This window comes from Sinohyriopsis cumingii, chromosome 4 (assembly GCF_028554795.1).
Source record: "Sinohyriopsis cumingii isolate HCF-2022 chromosome 4, ASM2855479v2, whole genome shotgun sequence".
Taxonomy (NCBI): Eukaryota; Metazoa; Mollusca; class Bivalvia; order Unionida; family Unionidae; genus Sinohyriopsis; species Sinohyriopsis cumingii.
The window spans coordinates 119,807,781-119,814,470 of NC_142964.1; positions in this window are offsets into that span (position 1 = coordinate 119,807,781).

Consider the following 6,690-nt stretch of genomic DNA (forward strand, 5'->3'; position numbering starts at 1 on the left):
AAACAGTTTTACTTCACGTCCGCGTAACTATGTTTCATTCCTCTTTCAAGACAAACTTGGTATTCTTTTGCAGGACTTGACATAAGAAAACTGAACAAACTGAAGCACTTTGCTACAGATATTTTTAGCAACAGACTAAACAACATAAATACTGTTTCAACAACAAAATCTAACATCTTCAATAAAAATAAAATACATAAAAATAGAATTAGAGAGTAACGACGACTAACCAACAAAACCGAATTTAACAAAGGCAATGACATGTGTAGAAATGACTCTCCCTTTAAGAAGGTACGCGGATGTAATCTGCCATACACCAACAACTTCAAAAATGTATAAACAGAGAGAAAACTCAATTCAAAATTCAGGTTTTTTTTCAAAATTGTTTGTGTATTTAGGGAACATACCTAAACACTAATAAAGGGTGTAACACGGAAAATACACATTAAAGCTTTGATATTTCTATCTAAAAAAGAGGGATATTCCTAACGTTCTTAATCAGCTCTATGCTGGGGCGCGTCTGTGGGATACCCACAAATAAAGAAGTACAGATTTTCTGGTTAAGTTGGTTGCAAGTGTGTGCGTGTTTTGAAAAAATGGCATAACTTGAACAGAAGATTTTCTGGGGACACTTGTAAAGTGTAGAGCCTGTGCAAGTGTCATAAAACTATAGTCACATAACTTATATGGTTTGCAGGTATTTCGACTTCAGAAAATGTGAATTATCCCAAACCTTTATCATAAACAGACGTCTTCGAATAGATTACATCTAACGCTTCAACTCTTCCGTGTGTGTGTGTGTGTGTGTGTGTGTGTGTGAGAGAGAGAGAGAGAGAGAGAGAGGAGACGGTATGATGTTGCTTCTTACTTTCTTCTAGTTTCTCACCGGAACCGTTTCATCTTGATTGCAAAAATTTCGTTTGATTCGGTTTCTCACACAGCAGGTCACTATATAAGATTAGTGTCTTAGAGTTTTTAGCGTACTCATTCAGTTCCATACAGTCAAGAAGATGGAAGAGTCAACACAGATCGACCAGCACGTCAAAGATTTGCTACGAGTCATACGAAAGCATAATTCACAGGCGAAAGTGACAACAAAACTTATCCTTCTGGTCTGTGATTTGATGACAAAAGTCAAGATACCTGTTATCGTTGTCAGGAGAAAAGACACTGGGCTTCAGAGTGCTCCTCGCAGAAAAGAAAATAAACAAGAGTAGAAAGTGGAGAGGGGGTTCAGACGAAGAAAGTGACGATGAGGAAGAACTTGTGCCATTGAAGAGATGGAAATGGAAAAATGGACACTTTGAGCCAATGTGTTGGCCTATAGCCTTAAACGGGATGTGATGTGAAATTTCATTGTAAATTCTAAAAAGAGAATATACAAGAAAGAAAGCGTAAGTTTCTCTTGGTCTTGATCTTTATAATAAAAATGGTTTATATTGTTTTTGTATTGTCACTGCACGAATATATGCTTTTCACCTCTCTCTATCCCTGTGGATCATGTTTTAGTTTGAATTGAAATGAAAGGGATGTTTTCCTTCACGTCCGCACTTCAAGCATGCAAGTGAGATACAATTTGTCAGTCTGTTCATCCATCATTGTTATGTCTTGAGTTTTCTAAACACGTCAGATAAATTCTCACACATACACTTACACCATAGAATAATGGGTTAAATTGTTTTTTTGGAGTGTGTGCGTGTGTCTGCGTTTAATTTTGTTTGTGTTTGTGTGGGTGCGCGTACGTGTGTGTGTGTTGGTCTTTGTTTGTCCCTGTAACACTCCCTGTCTCCCTATCCAATTCATTTTACCTGTCTCCCTACCTACCTACAGTAGTGTGTATTCAGGTCAGCCACTTTTGTGTTTGTCTGTAGGTTAAAAAATAGAAGTGTACCTATAAACACTTCGTTTCTTTCTTTGTAAACTAGTGTGTGCGCGCGCGCGTGTATGTGTTGAAACAATATAAGTGCGCCGGTAATCACTTTGTTTCTCCATCTTCTAAGATAGAATGTGGTTTTTTGTTGTTGTTGGTATAGATGAGTGATAATAAACTGTGTTTGTAGGTAAAAAATAATCCAAGAATTATAAATTATTAGTCCTAGTAATAAAATGTTCTAATGAATTTGAGTTCGAGACCCGACGAAAATCCAAAATGAAAAGCGATGACGTAAACTGTAGTCAGCATAGCACTGATGTGTCGACAGTTCTCTGCTGATCCACAGACAATACTATTCCGGTGTTTGAATTCCGAATAAAATTTCAATAAATGTCTTTGTCCAAAACTTCTGTATGAGCACTTAAATATTCTCCAGGGAAAATAATTAATCTCTTAGAATCCAAATAATTTGAAGAAAAATTAAAATATAACTCCAACTGGTCACAACAGAAAAAAACACCTTGATATCTAAGTATTCAAAAGCCCAACTGAGATTATTTCTCAAAACATCGTTTTTAAACCTGACTACTGCGCGCTAAACAGATGCCCGGAAGTGGGTCAGTCCAATGGTAAACCCTAAATGATACATGTTTTCTTTGCACATATTCCCAATATGGCCTTGACTAAAACCAATGATTGATTTTTCCTCTGGGGAAATAATAAAAAAAAGTTGTTTAAAAGAACCCATGTTGATTCTAAATCAAGGTCAGGAACTAGGTCAGTTCAAACTAATTTCTGGAAAATGTAAAATTCCAGTAAACAAAATTACATAACTATAACATGCAATGGATTAAAAAATTAAAACTAACAAACAAAGAATTAAATTAAATCAAATATAAATTAAATAAAATATGCATAGCACATATCCGATAAAAAATGTTGCATGATTTGAATCATCACTTTACATATAGGAAATAACTTTGATCAGTTTTCTACCTACACACCAATTAGCATAGTGACTGACGAGGAAACATCATAAAAAAGATAACCATCAGTTTTCATTATTCAAAAGCCCCAGACCAACAGAAGGTAAAACTCCCTAATTTTCAATTTGTCAATAAACATTACACCATTCCAAAGGCGGCACTCCATAGGTTTTTGTTGGTTCAAGAAACCCTAGACCATCAAATCTATGTTCTGAAACATCCCAGGCCACCAATATTTTTGTAAACGTTCTAAGCAGTGATTACTGATCAACTAAATAAAGCAAAGGATGGAAGTCACTTAAAACCTGAAATATAAAGGTATCAATTATAAAACTGAAGGCGCCAAAATAAGAATAAGGTTAAAAGTTAAATAACAATTTAAATAAATTAGAAATTAGGTTTATGCAGAATGGCAACCTGATCGACCTCCGTTCACCGCTGGCTTCTATTTTTAAGATCTCCTCCTCTTTAGTATCGTGGAGGCTGAAAGGCTCCACAGTCTGCATTCGTCGTTGGCATCAGGAACCGCAGTTAGCAATCTGAGCTCATCGATATAATGTACGAGTACAATTCGTTGGCACGCTTTGGCCAGTATTCCGTGTACATCATGGTAACGGACTCGGCGATTTTTATCCAAGCCATAATAATGACAGCACACGCTGTCACCTCATGAGCTATGAATGCTATCATAACGGTTTTTGAAGTCGGGTCAGGAAAGGGCTGCCAGTCATCGCTGCAGCTGGTGACAAAACAGCCGTAGAAGTGTTACTTGATCCCATTCGCACGTAGGCACAGCACATGGTCAAGACTGGTACTGTCCTGGCCACAGGCAGTGCCAATTCGATAAGACGATCGTGCCTGAAACACGCTCTGCTGTAAATGGTGACAACAATGGCACCATACATAGACGGAATTGTCTGCCTTAATAGTGGCTGCGTTTTGACGGTGTCGCTGTTGTCGCCGTTTACGGCACGTCAACCAAACAATGCAGAAATTGTATTTTCAAAACTTAATAAATTGTATTTAAAAACTAATAGGAGTTACATATTTCACGCTAGCTAATTTCTGATTAGCAAGAACTTTTCACCCAAGAGCTAGAATTATTTTTTATTGCAACAAAGGGCAAGCACTCGCGTGTAACGATCTTGATAAAAGTAGTAAGACCACGTGATATAGAAGGTGCTGATTTATCTCAGCCACCAAAAGCTAAACCGCGTGTTGCCATACTTTGTCCTAGAAACTAACACCGCGGGGCGGTACCAAGTATTCTGCTTGCACCGCAGACACTACCGATAGTTTCGCGTGTTTGTAGTAAGGCCGTTGCAAACAGTAAAAGTCAGGTGGATTGGAGCAAAATAAACGATTATACGCTCTTGTATCAGGCCATGTTGGACACCACCATCGAGTTGGTGGCGTGTAAAACAGTACTGAGGTACAGCCCGTCAAGGGCATACTAGTGACTGATGACTCACTCACCATGCAAAAGACATGCGATGACCTGCTTCTGTCCGAAGGTGTACCAGTATAGAGAAAGGTTCTCACAGCGTTAGAATATAACAGCAAGGCGTCAGCAAGAGACATCTTTTGACGTTGATGAAGGAAAAGAAAGCAATGTTAGCGAATGCTTGTAATGCCCATCCGCAGGGTTTTAAAGCCATCTTTTGGTGCCGGCCTTGAAGAAACTCATACCCTAATTTTGTGCATGAAGGTGAGGAGGGAGTCAAGTGTGCCAACAGCGCATGCCAGGTTTTGTAGTGTTTCGACGCTGGTTCCCATTAACTCCGTGCTACTTTCGTGCCAACCTTGCGCAAAAGTTAACTGGTGGCCTGTGGACGACATGTATTTATACGATTTCAGTAAGATTTTGAGTCTGAAGTGAATTTAATTTGTTATTTGAATTACTGAATAAATGGATGTCCTTTGCAATGGCTATAGTACCACCTGTCCTCTCCCACCCCCAACCACACGGCTGTCTGCTAGTTTACGTACATGTCTTGCCTGCATCTTCATACATACCTTGCCTGTATCTGTATACATACCATGCCTGTATCTGCATGCATACCTTGAATATATCTGCATACATGCCTTGTCTGTATCGGCATACATGTCTTGTGTGTATTTGTATATATACCTTGCCTGTATCTACATACATGTCTTACCTGTATCTTCATAATACCTTGCCTGTATCTGCATAATACCTTGCCTTTTCTTCCATACATGTCTCTATCTGCATATATGTTTTGTCTGTATCTGCATACATGTATTGCCTGTATCTGCATAATACCTTGCCTTTTCTTCCATACATATATCTATCTGCATATATGTATTGCATGTATCTGCACATACACCCTGCCTGTATCTGCATACATACATTGCCTGTATTTGCAATACATGTCTTGCCTGTATCTACATACATGTCTTTCCTGTATCTAGATACATGTCTTGCCTGTATCTTCATACATACCTTTACTGTATCTGCATATATGTCTTACCTGTATCTACGTACATGTCTTCCCTGTATATACGTACAAAACTTGCCTGCATCTGCATACATTCCTTGCATGTATCTGCATACACATCTTGCTTGTATCTACATACATACGCCGCATGTATCTGTATAAATGTATAGTTTGTATCTACACACATGTCTTGCCTGTGTCTACATACATGTCTTGTCTGTATATGCATACATGTCTTGCCTGTATCTGCATACATGTCTTGTCAGTATCTACATACATGTCTTGCCTGTATCTGCATACATGTCTTTCCTGTATCTTTATACATATGCTGCCTGTATCTTTATACATACCTTGCATGTGTCTGCATACATACCTTGCCTGTATCTACATGCATATCTTGCCTGTATTTGCATACATGTCTTGTCTGTATCTTTATACATGCCTTGCCTGTATCTACTTAATACCTTGCCTGTATTTGCATACAAACCTTGCCTGTATCCACATACATGTTTTTCCTGTATCTACATACATGTCTTACCTGTATCTTCATACATACCTTGCCTATATCTGCATAATACCTTGCCTTTTGTCCATACATATATGTATCTGCATACATGTTTTGTCTGTATCTGCATACATGTATTGTATGTATCTGCATATACACCTTGCCTGTATCTGCATACATACCTTGCCTGTATTTGATACATGTCTTGCTTGTATCTACATACATGTCTTGCCTGTATCTTCATACATACCTTGCCTGTATCTGCATACATACCTTGCCTGTATCTACATACATGTCTTGTCTGTATCTGTATACATACCTTGCCTGTATCTACTCACATACCTTGCCTGTATCTGCATACATGTCCTGCCTGTATTTGCATATATAACTTACCTGTGACTGCATACATGTCTTGTCTGTATCCGCATACGTGTCTTGCGTGTATCTGCATACATACCTTGCCTGTATCTGCATACATACCTTGCCTGCATCTGCATACATACCTTGCCTGTATCTGCATACACATCTTGCCTGTATCTGCATACACATCTTGCCTGTATCTGCATTTATAACTTGCCTGTATCTGCATACATGTCTTGCCTGTCTTTTACAAATCATTTAACATCTAACTGACCATGAACACTAATGAAAGTCCTCCTTGAATTCATGACGAAATCTATTATTTGTGCTCAGAAGCTCACATTAACAAGAACTATATCTGAAACTTTTTTTTTCTAAATTTAAACCAAAATACAAACTAAATTCAATTCGCAAGTCCCGCCTTCTCTAGCAAATGACAAATGTTTTAGAGAGGAGAGTGACTGCGTTGCCATCTCAAACCCCAATTCTTAATATCTATAGAAAATA